This window comes from Scyliorhinus torazame, chromosome 20 (genome assembly GCF_047496885.1).
Source record: "Scyliorhinus torazame isolate Kashiwa2021f chromosome 20, sScyTor2.1, whole genome shotgun sequence".
NCBI classification, from domain to species: Eukaryota; Metazoa; Chordata; class Chondrichthyes; order Carcharhiniformes; family Scyliorhinidae; genus Scyliorhinus; species Scyliorhinus torazame.
In genome coordinates, this window is record NC_092726.1 from 139,213,654 (window position 1) to 139,229,421 (window position 15,768).

At 51.6% G+C, this 15,768-nt stretch overlaps 2 non-coding genes and 2 pseudogenes across 2 annotated transcripts; all 4 read right to left on the reverse strand.

The window, feature by feature from the left end:
* Positions 1 to 548: 548 nt before the first annotated feature.
* Positions 549 to 725, reverse strand: LOC140397353 (U2 spliceosomal RNA; annotated as a pseudogene).
* A 6,246-nt stretch (positions 726 to 6,971) lies between these two features.
* Positions 6,972 to 7,159, reverse strand: LOC140397372 (U2 spliceosomal RNA). Its single transcript, XR_011936836.1, has one exon. It is a non-coding gene; the product is annotated as a U2 spliceosomal RNA (small nuclear RNA).
* A 6,123-nt stretch (positions 7,160 to 13,282) lies between these two features.
* On the reverse strand, positions 13,283 to 13,463 carry LOC140397314 (U2 spliceosomal RNA; annotated as a pseudogene).
* Positions 13,464 to 15,041: 1,578 nt separating this feature from the next.
* On the reverse strand, positions 15,042 to 15,232 carry LOC140397815 (U2 spliceosomal RNA). Its single transcript, XR_011937242.1, has one exon. It is a non-coding gene; the product is annotated as a U2 spliceosomal RNA (small nuclear RNA).
* Between the last annotated feature and the right edge of the window lie 536 nt (positions 15,233 to 15,768).

Genomic DNA, 15,768 nt, shown 5'->3' on the forward strand with positions numbered 1-15,768 from the left:
CTTAGTGACACCCAACGCAGGGAGTCGAAAAAACCTCCAGCTTTGCCGAACAAAGGGCAATCCGTGCAAGTAGCAAGTACTGGCGGAATCCAACAGGGGGCAATGTCTAGTCTCCCTGAGCTCCACCCTGGCGTGTTGGTCGTGGAGTCAGGAGAGCGAAAAGAGACGCCGTGAAGGTGTGCCTACATCCAAATCAGGTTGCAGTTCAGTCTGTCGCCACACTTCCCTGTTGTGCAGGATGAAGGGCTGTGGTAACTGAAGTGAGGAGAAGGCAAGTCGGCATCCTGGGGTGAGAGGGAGTGGCCTGTAAAAAGCAGCAGGAAATCTGTGTGGCATATTAGCTGAAAACGGAGTCTGGCTGCCGTAAGTCCGTGAACATTCGGCTCACAACATTAGTGCACGAAGCGCCCGCCAGCAGAAACGGTAGCAATGCTTTGGAGCCTGAAAGGCCTTAAATTGGTCAGGATGAGATAACTGGACAAGAGAGAAAACGGGAAGCCAGGTTTTGCGCAATATTCAGCTTTTCTACTTTTTGCTCCCCTAAGCGGGGTGAAGGCACCATTCCTGGAAGCATTGCAAGACCAGTCGATGCGTGGAGCGGAAGGAGCAAGCCCCTGAACCATCTCCGATCCCAAAAATCAATTTAATATTCAGTCCTCAGCTCGAGGACATATCAGATATTAAACTGATAAGAACAGATTTTTTTTTTTTTTTCAAAAAAATATACTTTATTCATAAAAATTTATCATGAGCATTACAGAAACATTTCAAATTGTCTTGACTGTACATTTCCGGCAGGGTTACATGTTGCCTTGACTTTCTTTCATTCAATTTTGATATTATCATACACATATCACTCTTTACATTACAATTCCTTCTTAAATATTTACAGTGCCATGTTTGTCTTTGTACATTGGAGTGTTGGTTACCCAGACCGAGGGGCTTTACACTGTTACCCGCCCCTCGGTGTACCTTTGCTGGAAATACCTTACACAGTGGTGTTTCCCCATTGTGCCTTGGCGGCAGCAGCCCCAAGCTTGAGTGCGTCCCTCAGCACGTAGTCCTGGACCTTGGAATGTGCCAGTCTGCAACACTCGGTCGAGGACAATTCTTTGCACTGGAAGATCAGCAAGTTTCGGGCAGACCAAAGAGCGTCTTTCACCGAGTTGATGACCTTCCAGCAGCAGTTGATATTTGTCTCGGTGTGTGTCCCTGGAAACAGTCCGTAGAGCACAGAGTCCTGTGTCACAGATCTGTTCGGGATAAACCTTGACAAATACCACTGCATCTCTCTCCAGACCTTCTTTGCAAAGGCACATTCCACAAGGAGGTGTGTGACCGTCTCATTTCCCCCACACCCACTCCGAGGGCAGCGTGCATTGGCGCAGAGCCTTCGGGTGTGCATGAAGAATCTGACAGTGAGGCCCTTTCTCACCACCAGTCAAGCTAGGTCTTGGTGCTTGTTTGAAAGTTCTGGTGATGAGGCGTTCTGCCAGATGACTCTGGCAGTCTGCTCAGGGAACCATCCAACGTCCTCCACGGTCTCCTTTTCCCTGAGGGCCTCGAGGACATTACGTGCTGACCACTGCTTCATTGCCTTGTGGTCAAAGGTGTTTTCCTTCAAAAACGTTTCCACGAAGGACAGGTGAAACGGTACGGTCCAACTACTTGGAGCGTTCCGCGGCAATGAGGCCAGGACCATCCTTCATAACACCGGGGACAGGTAGAACCTCAGTATGTAGTGACACTTGGTGTTTGCATACAGGGGGTCCACGCACAGCTTGATGCAGCTGGACACAAAGGTGGCCAACAGGATGAGGGAGGCGTTGGGTACATTCCGTCCTCCCTTCTCCAGAGGTTTGTACATGGTGTCCCTTCGGACACGGTCCATCTTGGATCGCTAGATAAATTTGAAGATGGCCCGGGTGACTGCTGTGGCGTAGGATCGGGTTATGGGCCAGACCTGCGCCATGTACAGTAGCACCGAGAGTACCTCACACCTGATGACCAGGGTTTTGCCCGCAATGGAGAGGGAGCGCTGCTCCCACCAGCCCAGTTTCTGTCTTACCTTTCCTATGCGCTCCTCCCAGTTTTTGGTGCACGCCCCAGCAGCTCCGAACCATATCCCCAGCACCTTCAGGTAATCTGACCTGGCAGTGAAGGGGACAAAGGTCCGGTCGGCCCAGTTCCCAAAGAACATGGCCTCGCTCTTGCCCCGGTTTACCTTGGCTCCCGAGGCCCGTTCAAACTGGTCGCAGGTGGTCAAGAGCCTGCGTACAGACGCAGGATCCGAGGAGAAGACGGCAACGTCGTCCATGTACAGGGAGGCCTTGACTTGAATGCCTCCACTGCCTGGGATCGTCACTCCTCTTATACCCGGATCCCTCCTGATGGACTCGGCAAAAGGTTCTATGCAGCACACAAAAAGGGTAGAGGAGAGAGGGCAGCCCTGCCTGACTCCGGATTTGATCGGGAACTTTTCTGATTCCCACCCATTGATTGAGACTGCGCTATAAATGTTTGTGTCGAGCAGTTTCATCCAATTGCGAATTCCCTCCCCAAACCCCATTTTGGAGAGCACACCCATCATGTAGGTGTGCGATATTCTGTCAAAAGCCTTCTCCTGGTCAAGGCTGATGAGGCAAGTGTCCACCCCCCTGTCCTGCACGGAGGCGATCGTATCCCTGAGTAGCGCAAGGCTATCAGAGATCTTCCTGCCGGGTACAGCACAGGTCTGGTCGGGGTGGATCACCGACTCCAGAGCAGACCTGACCCGATTGGCGATGACCTTGGCTAGAATTTTGTAGTCCACATTCAACAGTGAAATGGGTCGCCAATTTCGAATTTCTTCCCTTTCCCCCTTCTGCTTGTAGATGAGGGTGATGATGCCTTTCCTCATGCACTCTGACATGCTGACTTCCAGAAGCATACTCTCGTACACTTCCAGCACGTCTGGGCCCATCCAGTCCCACAGAGCCGAATACAGCTCAACCAGTAAGCTGTCGCTTCCGGGACTTTTACTCGTCTCGAAGGACTTGGCGGCCTTTGTCAGCTCATCCAGAGATAGTGATTTGTCCAGGTTTTCCAGCTCGCTGCTGCCTATGACATCCGTGATAGTCGACAGGAAGGTCTGGGAAACAGTGCTATCTGTTGGCTTCAGGTCATACATTCCGGCATTAAAGGAATGGCTGATCCTCAGGATGTCAGAATGCGATGACTTTGCAGAGCCATCTTCTTCCTTCAGGCTGCTGATCACAGAGGTCTCTCTGTGCACCTTTTGTTGGAAGAAGCGTGAGCACTTTACGTCCTGCTCCACGGAGCGGACTCTGGAACGGAAGATGACCTTGGAGGCCTCCGAGGTGTAGAGCGAGGCTTGCTGGCTCTTCACCTCTTGGAGATCCTCCTTGACATCCACCCCCATCGACTGCAGCTGGAGCATATTCTGCATACTTTTCTGGAGCCTGGACATGACCCCTCGTCTCTCTCTCTCACCTTTTGAACGCCCTTGAGGATGAAAAACCTCTTCATATTCCCCTTGATTGCTTCTCACCAGAGATGTGGGGCCTCAAAGAGGGGTTTCACGGTTCTCCAACCTTTGTAATCCCTCCTGAGTTCCTTGAGGTTCTCAGGGTTCAGCAGTTTTACATTTAGCTTCCATGTCCCGCTGCCTACCCCCTGGTCTTCCTGCAGGTGGCAGTCGGCCAGTAGGAGGTAGTGGTCAGAGAAGAACACCGGCGTTACGTCGGTGGACCTGACCTTGAAAGATCGTGACACAAAAAAGAAGTCTATCCTGGAGCGGACGGACCCGTCTGGCCGTGACCATGAGTAATTACGCTGCGCTCCCTCTGCAGGGTTGCTGCAGACGTCGAGCAGCTTGGCGTCTCTTACCGTTTCCATCAGGGTTCTGGACGTAGCGTCTAGTTTGCTGTCGGCTCTCCTGGATCGTCCAGCCGCATCGATGATGCAGTTGAAGTCACCACCCAGGATGACCGGCTTGGAGGTGGCCAACAGCAGTGGGAGTTGCTGAAGGACTGCCAGCCGCTCACTTTTTACGGCCGGGGCGTACATATTAATAAGTCTGAGAGGGGTGTTTTTGTATTTCATGTCTGCTGCGTGGAGGTGCCCGCCCACCACCTCCTTAAATTCGGAGATGGTGAAGTTGCCTCCCCGCAGCAGAATACCCAGACTTGAGGAGCGGCAGTCATTTCCTCCTGACCAGATGGATGGCCCGTGGGACCACCTGCTTGACCAGCGCCTGTAGTGGCTGAGGTGCGGAATTCCGCACTCCTGCAGGAACAGTAGGTCAGCTTTCACATTTGCTAAATAGTTGAGTGTGGCTACACACCGCGAAGTATCTTTGATGCTTCGCACATTTGTGGATGCAATTTTTAAACCCATTATAAAAAGGTAGATTTACCAGTCTCAAGAGTCCAGAGTCTATACAGTTGGCTGTTCCAGCTGTTGGATGTTCCCCAGCATGCCGGTGGTGCTCGCAAACTTTAGCACAGGTGCAGGGCTGAGAAAACTGTTCTAGTCCGCACTGGCCCCGTGAACTTGATGCAGATGCATTGGGGGGGGCGGGGGTGTAGCCCTGGCGTTCGTCGTGGCAGTCAGTAGGTGTTGGGGTTGCAGGCCGGTCTTCGCCTGGGTTGGTGCTGCTTGTTACTTTCGGGGGTTAGTCTTTGACCTTGTTTTCAAAGTCCGGCGTTTGCTGGCCGTTGGTCATATTGCTGTTCCCATGAGCCAGCGGTTGATTGTCTCGGCGGGTTTTATTTTCTTCCCGGTCCGTGGTCAGGGGGGTCTGTGCCTCCCGTTCCACATTGGTGCTTTGCCTCTTTATTTGAGGCCGATACTTGTCTTGTTTTCCCTCATCGGAGGAGGTGTCGGCGCTAAGTCCGCTGGCTGAAAGGTGTCGCTTTTTGCCACTCCCCCTCGGGGGGGGGGGGGGGGGTTCTTCAGTTTGTTTTTTTGTTTTTTCTTTCGTTTGTCCCTGTTCACTGTTTCCCAGGGCTCTTTTTCTTTGTCCCATCCTCTTCCTCCTCCATTGAGTGTTCCTCACCAGATGAGGCTGGGGTTGAGTTGTCCGGTCGTGCTGGGGCCTTCTCTTTTTGTTGGGGGCTCTTCTGTTGCTTTTCCGCATTCTGTGCCGTGGTGTCTTTTTCGGTGGAGGGTGTATGAACCTCCTCTCTGGTCGCCTTTTTAACTCCGCTGCTGATGATTTGAGCATATGCCGCCCCGCGTTTCGGGCAGGCCCTGTAAAGATGGCCGGCCTCCCCACACAGGTTGCAGCACTTGTCTTCTTTGCAGTCCTTAGTCATGTGTCCCTCCTGCCTGCAGTTTTTGCAGAAGGCCACCCTGCAGTTTGCAGCAACATGCCCCGTTTTGCCACAAGTGTGGCATACTCGTGGCTGTCCCACGTAGTAGAGGTAGCCACGATTCCCTCCAAGAGCGAAACTGGAGGGGGGATGCGGGATGGTTCCGTTGGTGTCCATTCTTAGAGTCACCTTGATCTGGTGCTCACTTGTCCAGATGCCGAAGGTGTCTTTCACTTGCACGCTGTCACTTTTCAGCTCAGCGTACCTGGCGAGGAAAGTGAGCATATCAGAGACGGGAACGTGGGGGTTGTACGTGTGCAGTGTAACAACCCGGTTTTGCTGCGACGGTAGCGTAAACAGAGGCTCTGCAGTCAGGATAGACAGGGGACTCTGGTTACCTTTTTCTTTGAAGACGTTCAACAATCTGATGCACGCTGCGACGCTCATGAAGTTGACATCAAAATATCCATTGTTGGGGAAGTTTTGCAAGCATAAGATCTCTGTTGCTTTAAACCCACAACACTCGAGCAGCATCCGCTTCACGAAGAGTTTCCGGTCCACAGGTGACTCTCCTTCCGCTTTCTTCACTGTGACTCGGACAGTGTTTCGCACTCCACAGCCTGGTGGTCGGGATGCAGCTGCATCCATAGCTCGTACGCTGGGTCTGAACTGTATCGGCGTTAGTACTAAATCAGAGGCTTGACCAGCATGTAGATCCAACAATAGCACCCGAGCTCTAAACGTTTCCTCTTTGACGACTTCAATCCCTCCGTATTCTCCAATCCACCATCGACATCGACATCACAATCCTCAGCTTCCCGCGATCAAACGAAACTACACTTGATCTTAGCCAAAAGGCCGAGAAGCGATAGTCCACATTTCCCGGCTATGGCCCTTGTCCTCCTCGTCCACCGACATTCAGTTGCACCTTGCTGCGCTCGACTGTGCTTTGGAACTTTTAGTCTACGGTCACTGTTGGTCAAGAGACCTCCAGCTTGGCCGAGCACGGTGGAGTCTGTGCATGCAGAACCAGTAAACCATAACAGGAAGACATCGTCTGGCTCGCCTTCCACTGTCGTCACCAGAAGAAATGGAGACGCTGTGAAGGCCCAGTGACATCCAACGCAGGGAGTCGAAGGAACCTCCAGCTTTGCCGAACAAAGGACACTCCGTTCAAGCAGCAAGTACTGGAGGAATCCAACAGGGGGTAATGTCTAGTCTCCCTGAGCTCCACCCTGGCGTGTTGGTCGTGGAGTCAGAAGAACGAAAAGAGACGCCGTGAAGGTACACCTACATCCAAATCAGGATGCCGTTCAGTCTGTCGCCACACTTCCCCGTTATGCAGGATGAAGGGCTGTGGTAACTGAAGTGAGGAGAAAGCAAGTCGGCATCCTGGGGTGAGGGGAAGTGGCCTGTAAAAAGAAGCAGGAAATCTGTGCGCATATCAGCTGAAAACGGAGCCTGGCTGCCGCAAGTCGGCGAGTCCATTGTCTCACAACATTAGTGCTCGAAGTGCTCGCCAGCAGAAAAGCTAGCATTGCTTTGGAGCCTGAAAGGCCTTAAATTGGTCAGGATGAGACAACTGGACAAGAGAGAAAAGGGGAAACCAGGTTTTGCGCCATTTTCTGCTTTTGTACATTTTGCTCCCCGAAGCGGGGTGAAGGCACCATTCCTGGAAGCATTGCAAGATCAGATTGATGCGTGGAGCGGAAGGAGCAAGTTCCTGAACCATCTCCGAGTCCCAAAAATCAATTTAATTTTTGGTCCCCAGATTGAGGACATAACAGATATTAAACTGATAAGAACATATTATTTTTTATTTATTTATTTTTTCAAAAAAATATACTTTATTCATAAAAATTTATCATAAGCATTACAGAAACATTTCAAATTGTCTTGACACTACATTTCCGGCAGGGTTACATGTTGCCTTGACTTTCTTTCATTCAATTTTGATATTATCATACACACATCACTCTTTATATTACAATTCCTTCTTAAATATTTACAGTGTCATGTTTGTCTTTGTACATTGGAGTGTTGGTTGCCCAGACCGAGGGGCTTTACAATGTTACCTGGTCTTCGGTGAACATTTGCTGGAAAAACCTTACACAGTGGTCTTTCCCCATTGCGCCTTGGCGGCAGCTGCCCCAAGCTTGAGTGCGTCCCTCAGCACGTAGTCCTGGACCTTGGAATGTGCCAGTCTGCAACACTCGGTCGAGGACAATTCTTTGCACTGGAAGATCAGCAAGTTTCGGGCAGACCAAAGAGCGTCTTTTACCGAGTTGATGACATTCCAGCAGCAGTTGATATTTGTCTCGGTGTGTGTCCCTGGAAACAGTCCGTAGAGCACAGAGTCCTGTGTCACAGATCTGTTTGGGATAAACCTTGACAAATACCACTGCATCACTCTCCAGACATTCTTTGCAAAGGCACATTCCACAAGGAGGTGTGTGACCGTCTCATTTCCCCCACAGCCACTCCGAGGGCAGCGTGCATTGGCGCAGAGCTTTCGGGTGTGCGTGAAGAATCTGACAGGGAGGGCCGTTGTCACCACCAGCCAAGCTAGGTCTTGGTGCTTGTTTGAAAGTTCTGGTGATGAGGCGTTCTGCCAGATGACTCTGGCAGTCTGCACAGGGAACCATCCCACGTCCTCGACCGTCTCCTTTTCCCTGAGGGCCTCGAGGACATTACGTGCTGACCACTGCTTCATTGCCTTGTGGTCAAAGGTGTTTTTCTTCAAAAACGTTTCCACGAAGGACAGGTGGTACGGTACGGCCCAACTACTTGGAGCGTTCCGCGGCAATGAGGCCAGGCCCATCCTTCACAACACCAGGTACAGGTAGAACCTCAGTATGTAGTGACACTTGGTGTTTGCATACTGGTGGTCCACGCACAGCCTGATGCATCTGGACACAAAGGTGGCCAACAGGATGAGGGAGGCGTTGGGTACGTTCCGCCCTCCCTTCTCCAGAGGTTTGTACATGGTGTCCCTTCGGACACGGTCCATCTTGGATCGCCAGATAAATTTAAAGATGGCCCGGGTGACTGCTGTGGCGTAGGGTCGGGTTATGGGCCAGACCTGCGCCACGTACAGTAGCACCGAGAGTACCTCACACCTGGTGACCAGGGTTTTGCCCGCAATGGAGAGGGAGCGTTGCTCCCACCAGCCCAGTTTCTGCCTTGCCTTTGCTAAGCGCTCCTCGCAGGTTATGGTGCACGCCCCAGCAGCTCCGAACCATATCCCCAGCACCTTCAGGTAATCTGACCTGACAGTGAAGGGGACAAAGGACCGGTCGGCCCAGTTCCCAAAGAACATGGCCTCGCTCTTGCCACGGTTTACCTTGGCTCCCGAGGCCCGTTCAAACTGGTCGCAGGTGGTCAAGAGCCTGCGCACAGACGCACGATCCGAGCAGAAGACGGCAACGTCGTCCATGTACTGGGAGGCCTTGACTTGCATGCCTCCACTGCCTGGGATCGTCACTCCCCTTATACCCGGATCCTTCCTGATGGACTCGGCAAAAGGTTCTATGCAGCACACAAAAAGGGCAGAGGAGAGAGGGCAGCCCTGCCTGACTCCGGATTTGATCTGGAACTTTTCTGATTCCCACCCATTGATTGAGACTGCGCTATAGATGTTTGTGTAGAGCAGTTTCATCCAATTGAGAATTCCCTCCCCAAACCCCATTCTGGAGAGCACGCCCATCATGTAGGTGTGCGATATTCTGTCAAAAGCCTTCTCCTGGTCAAGGCTGATGAGGCAAGTGTCCACCCTCCTGTACTGCACATAGGCGATCGTATCCCCGAATAGCGCGAGGCTATCAGAGATCTTCCTGCCGGGTACAGCACAGGTTTGGTCAGGGTGGATCACCGACTCCAGAGCAGACCTGACCCGATTGGCGATGTCCTTAGCTAGAATTTTGTAATCCACATTCAACAGTGAAATGGGTCGCCAATTCTGAATTTCTTCCCTTTCACCCTTCTGCTGGTAGATGAGGGTGATGATGCCTTTCCTCATGGACTCTGACATGCTGCCTTCCAGAATCATACTCTCGTACACTTCCATCAGGTCTGGGCCCATCCAGTCCCACAGAGCCGAATACAACTCAACCGGTAAGCCGTCGCTTCCGGGAGTTTTACTCATCTCGAAGGACTTGGCGGTCTTTGTCAACTCGTCCAGAGTTAGCGGTTTGTCCTGGTTTTCCAGCTCGCTGTCGCCTATGAACTCCGTGATAGTCAACTGCATGGTCTGGGAAACAGTGCTATCTGTTGGCTTCAGGTCATACAGTCCGGCATAAAAGGATTGGTTGATCCTCAGGATGTCAGACTGCGATGACTTTACAGAGCCACCTTCTTCCTTCAGGCTGCTGATCACAGAGGTCTCTCTGTGCACCTTTTGGAAGAAGAAGCGTGAGCACTTTTCGTCCTGCTCCACGGAGCGGTCTCTGGAACGGAAGATGACCTTGGAGGCCTCCGAGGTGTAGAGCGAGGCTTGCTGGCTCTTCACCTCTTGGAGATCCTTGACATCCACCCCCATCGACTGCAGTTGGAGCAAATTCTGCATACTTTTCTGGAGCCTGGACATGACCCCTCATCTCTCTCTCACCTTTTGCACGCCCTTGAGGATGAAAAACCTCTTGATATTCCCCTTGATTGCTTCCCACCAGAGATGTGGGGCCTCAAAGAGGGGTTTCACGGTTCTCCAACCTTTGTAATCCCTCCTGGGTTCCTCGAGGTTCTCAGGGGTCAGCAGTTTTACATTTAGCTTCCATGTCCCCCTGCCTACCCCCTGGTCTTCCTGCAGGTGGCAGTCGGCCAGTAGGAGGCAGTGGTCAGAGAAAAACACCGGCGTTACGTCGGTGGACCTGACCGTGAAAGCTCGTGACACAAAAAAGAAGTCTATCCTGTAGCGGACGGACCCGTCTGGCCGTGACCATGAGTATCTACGCTGCGCTCCGTCTGCAGGCTTGCTGCAGACGTCTAGCAGCTTGGCGTCTTTTACCGTTTCCATCAGGAGTCTGGACGTAGCGTCTAGATTGCTGTCGGCTCTGCTGGATCGTCCAGCCGCATCGATGATGCAGTTGAAGTCACCAACCGGGATGACCGGCTTGGAGGTGGCCAACAGCAGTGGGAGTTGCTGAAGGACTGCCAGCCGCTCACTTTTTACGGCCGGGGCGTACACATTAATAAGTCTGAGAGGGGTGTTTTTGTATTTCACGTCTGCTACGAGGAGGCGCCCGCCCACCGTCGGAGATGGTGAAGTTGCCTCCCCGCAGCAGAATACCCAGTCCGGAGGCGCGGCAGTCGTTCCTCCTGACCAGATGGATGGCCCGTGGGACCACCAGCTCGACCAGCGCCTGTAGTTGCTGAGGTGCGGAATTCCGCACTCCTGCAGGAACAGTAGGTCGGCTTTCACATTTCCCAAATAGTTGAGTGTGGCTACACACCGCGAAGTATCTTTGATGCTTCGCACATTTATGGATGCAATTTTTAAACCCATTATAAAAAGGTAGATTTACCAGTCTCAGAGTCCCAAGTCGATACAGTTGGCTGTTCCAGCTGTTGGATGTTCCCCAGCATGCCGGTGGTGCTCGCAAACTTTCGCAGAGTTGCAGGGCTGAGAAAACTGTTCTGGTCCGCACTGGCCCCGTGATTTTGATGCAGATGCATTGGGGGTGGGTGGGGGGGGGGGGGGTGTAGCACTGGCGTTCGTTGTGGCAGACAGTAGGTGTTGGGGTTGCAGGCCGGTCTTCGCCTGGGTTGTTGCTGCTCGTTACTATCGTGGTTGGTCTGTGACCTTGTTTTCTTCCCGGTCGGTGGTCTGGGGGGTCTGTGCCTCCCGTTCCACGTTGGTGCTTTGCCTCTTTATTTGAGGCCGATTCTTGTCCTGTTTTCCCTCATCGGATGAGGTCTCGGCGCTAAGTGCGCTGGCTGAAAGGTGTCGCTTTTTGCCACTACCCCTCCGGGGGGGGGGGGGGGGGTTCTTCAGTTTGTTTTTTTGTTTTCTCTTTCGTTTGTCCCTGTTCACTGTTTCCCAGGGCTCTTTATTCTTTTTCCCATCCTCTTCCTCTTCCACTGAGTGTTCCTCATCAGATGGGGCTGGGGCTGGGTTGTCAGGGCGTGCTGGGGCCTCCTCTTATTGTTGGGGGCCCTTCTGTTGCTTTTCCGCATTCTGTGCCGTGGTGTCTTTTTCGGTGGAGGGTGTATGCACCTCCTCTCTGGTCGCCTTTTTAACTCCGCTGCTGATGATTTGAGCATATGTCGCCCTGCGTTTCGGGCAGGCCCTGTAAAGATGGCCGGCCTCCCCACACAGGTTGCAGCACTTGTCTTCCTTGCAGTCCTTAGTCATGTGTCCCTCCTGCCTGCAATTTTTGCAGAAGGTCACACTGCAGTTTGCGGCAACATGCCCGTTTTGCCACAGGTGTGGCATACTCGTGGCAGTCCCACGTAGTAGAGTTAGCCACGATTTCCATCAATGGCGAAACTGGAGGGGGGATGCAGGATGGTTCCGTTGCCGTCTGTTCTCAGAGTCACCTTGATCTGGTGCTCATTTGTCCAGATGCCGAAGGTGTCTTTCACTTGCACGCTGTCACTTTTCAGCTGAGCGTACCTGGCGAGGAACGTGAGCACAGCAGACACGGGGACGTGGGGGTTGTACGTGTGCAGTGTAACAACCCGGCTTTGCTGCGCCGGTAGCGTAAACAGAGGCTCCGCAGTCAGGATCGACAGGGAACTCTGGTTACTTTTTTCCTTGAAGACGTTCAAGAATTTGATGCACGCTGCGACGCTCTTGAAGGTGACATAAAAAAAAAACACTGTTGGGGAAGGTTTGCAAGCAGAAGATGTCTGTTGCTTTAAACCCACAACACTAGAGCAGCACCCGCTTCACGAAGTGTTTCCGGTCCAACGGTGACTCTCCTTCCGTTTTCTGCACTGTGACTCGGACAGTGTTTCGCACTACCCAGCCTGATGTACGTGATGCAGCTGCATCTATAGCTCGTACGTTGGATCTGAACTGTATCGGCGTTAGATCCACCAATAGCAGCCGAGCTCCAAACGTTTCCTGTTTGACGACTTCAATCCCTCCGAGTTCTCCAATCCACGATCGACATCGAAATCCTCAGCTTCTCTCGATCAAATGAGACTACACTTGATCTGAGCCAAAAGGCCGAGAAGCGATAACCCATATTTTCCGACTATGGCTCTTGTCCTCTTCGTCCACCGAGATTCAGGTGCACCTTGCTGCGCTCGACTGTGCTTTGGAACTTTTAGTCTAAGGTCACTGTTGGTCAAGAGACCTCCAGCATGGCCGAGCACGGTGGAGTCTCTGCATGCAGAACCTGTAAAACACAACAGGGAGACATCGTCTGGCACGTCTTCCACTGTCATCACCAGATGAAATGGAGACGCTGTAAAGGCCCAGTGACACCCAACGCAGGGAGTCGAAGAAACCTCCAGCTTTGCCGAACAAAGGGCAATCCTTGCAAGCAGAAAGTACTGGCGGAATCCAACAGGGGGCAATGTCTAGTCTCCCTGAGCTCCACCCTGGCGTGTTGGTCGTGGAGTCAGGAGAACGAAAAGAGACGCCGTGAAGGTACAGCTACATCCAAATCAGGATGCCGTTCCGTCTGTCGCATCGCTTCCCTGTTGTGCAGGATGATGGGCTGTGGTAACTGAAGTGAGGAGAAGGCAAGTCGGCATCCTGGGGTGAGGGTGAGTGGCCTGTAAGAAGCAGCAGGAAATCTGTGTGGCAGATCAGCTGAAAACGGAGTCTGGCTGCCGCAAGTCCGCGAGTCCATCGGCTCGCAACATTAGTGCACGAAGCGTCCGCCAGCAGAAAAGCTAGCAATGCTTTGGAGCCTGAAAGGCCATAAATTGGTCAGGATGAGACAACTGGACAAGAGAGAAAAGGGGAAGCCAGGTTTTGCGCCATTTTCTGCTTTTGTACTTCTTGCTCCCAAAAGCGGGGTGAAGGCACCATTCCTGGAAACATTGCAAGACCAGGTTGATGCGTGGAGCGGAAGGAGCAAGCCCCTGAACCATCTCCGAGTCCCAAAAATTAATTTAATATTCGGTCCCCAGATAGAGGACATACCAGATATTAAACTGATAAGAAAATATTTATTTTTTTTTAATTCAAAAAAATATACTTTATTCATAAAAATTATCATAAGCATTACAGAACATTTCGAATTGTGTTGTCTGTACATTTCCGTCAGAGCTACACACTGCTTTGACTTTCTTCCATTACATTTTGATATTCTTATACACAGATCACTCTTTACATTGCAATTCTTTCTTAAATATTTACATTGTCATGTTTGTTTTATACATTGGAGTGTGAGTGGCCCAGACCAAGTGGGGTTTACACTGTTACCCGCCCCTCGGTGTATATTTGCTGGAAAAACGTTACACATTGGTCTTTCCCCCTTGCGCCTTGGCGGTAGCTGCCCCGATAAGAACAGATTTTTTTTTTTTTCAAAAAAATATACTTTATTCATAAAAATTTATCATGAGCATTACAGAAACATTTCAAATTGTCTTGACTGTACATTTCCGGCAGGGTTACATGTTGCCTTGACTTTCTTTCATTCAATTTTGATATTGTCATACACATATCACTCTTTACATTACAATTCCTTCTTAAATATTTACAGTGCCATGTTTGTCTTTGTACATTGGAGTGTTGGTTGCCCAGACCGAGGGGGTTTACACTGTTACCCGCCCCTCGGTGTACATTTGCTGGAAAGACTTTACACAGTGGTGTTTCCCCATTGTGCCTTGGCGGCAGCAGCCCCAAGCTTGAGTGCGTCCCTCAGCACGTAGTCCTGGACCTTGGAATGTGCCAGTCTGCAACACTCAGTCGAGGACAATTCTTTGCACTGGAAGATAAGAACAGATACTATACTTGTTCTGAGCCAAAACGCCGATAAGCGATAACCCATATTTTCCGGCTATGGCTCTTGTCCTCCTCATCCACCGACATTCAGGTGCACCTTGCTGCGCTCGACTGTGCTTTGGAACTTTTAGTCCCTACGGTCACTGTTGGTCAAGAGACCTCCAGCTTGGCCGAGCACGGTGAGTCTGTGCATGCAGAATCTGTAAAACACAACAGGGAGACATCGTTTGTCACGCCGTCCCCTGTCATCACCAGAAGAAATGGAGACGCTGTGAAGGCCCAGTGACACCCAACGCAGGGAGTCGAAGAAACCTCCAGCTTTGCCGAACAAAGGGCAATCCGTGCAAGCAGCAAGTACTGGCGGAATCCAACAGGGGGCAATGTCTAGTCTCACTGAGCTCCACCCAGGCGTGTTGGTCGTGGAGTCAGGAGAACGAAAAGAGACGCAGTGAAGGTACACCTACATCCAAATCAGGATGCCGTTCCGTCTGTCGCCACACTTGCCTGTTGTGCAGGATGAAGGGCTGTGGTAGCTGAAGTGAGGAGAAGGCAAGTCGGCATCCTGGGGTGAGGGGGAGTGGCCTGTAAGAAGCAGCAGGAAATCTGTGCGCATATCAGCTGAAAACGGATCCTGGCTGCCGCAAGTCCGCGAGTCCATCGGCTCACAACATTAGTGCACGAAGCGTCCGCCAGCAGAAAAGGTAGCAATGCTTTGGAGCCTGAAAGGCCTTAAATTGGTCCGGATGAGACAACTGGACAAGGGAGAAGAGGGGCGGCCAGGTTTTGCGCCATTTTCTGCATTTGTACTTTTTGCTCCCCAAAGCGGGGGTGAAGGCACCATTCCTGGAAGCATTGCAAGACGAGATTGATGCGTGGAGCGGAAGAAGCAAGCCCCTGAACCATCTCCGAGTCCCAAAAATCAATTTAATATTCGGTCCCCAGATAGAGGACATACCAGGTATTAAACTGATAAGAACAGATACTACACTTGATCTGAACCAAAAGGCCGAGAAGCGATAGCCCATGTTTTCCGGCTATTTCCCTAGTTATCCTTTTACCCTTAATGCGCTGTTAAAACTACTTAGGACGTTCGTTCATTTTACCTGCCTGTATCCTTTCATGTACCGTTTTTGCTCTCCTAGTTTCCTTAAGTTCCCAGTTCACATTGCCTCGCTGCGCCGAGGACCCGGGTTCGACCCCGGCCCCGGGTCACGAGCCGCGTGGAGTTTGCACATTCTCCCCGGTCTGCGTGGGTCTCACCCCACAACTCAAAGATGTGGGAGGTAGGTGGATTAACCACCAGAAATTGGAAAAATAATTGACTACTCTTAATTTTAAAAACTGTGTATTTCATTGTAAAACAGAAAAGAGGCTGTCAGAGACCCCAGAAATTGTCCTACACGGTGAATCTGTGCAGTGCAGAGTCCAGGCGGCTGCAATCCGGTGTCACAGTGGTTTGCACGCTTGCCTCAGAGCGCCAGCAACCCAGGTTCAATTCCAGCCTCGGATGTATGTCCATGTGGAGTTTGCACTTTCTCTGACACGGTTTCCTCT